We start from the raw sequence: 245 nt of genomic DNA on the forward strand, positions 1-245 counted from the left end.
GCTGTGAATTCTGCTTGCATCAGTGTGGCTCAACTACTACCCTCCACAGGCATAGATATCTGTGTGCATAGCAAAGCACCATCGCTGCTTTTACAAACTATCTAGCAGAGCACTCAAACATGGAGCAGGCCCTTAGCATCTCAACCAAGGTATACCTCATCCAGTGGAGACTGGCTCTACCGACCATGGAGAGATCGGGCCTGTTGTCTGGTCTAGGGGGTTGGGGGGGGGGGGGGGGGGGGGGG

Source organism: Gadus morhua, chromosome 21, assembly GCF_902167405.1.
Source record: "Gadus morhua chromosome 21, gadMor3.0, whole genome shotgun sequence".
Taxonomy (NCBI): Eukaryota; Metazoa; Chordata; class Actinopteri; order Gadiformes; family Gadidae; genus Gadus; species Gadus morhua.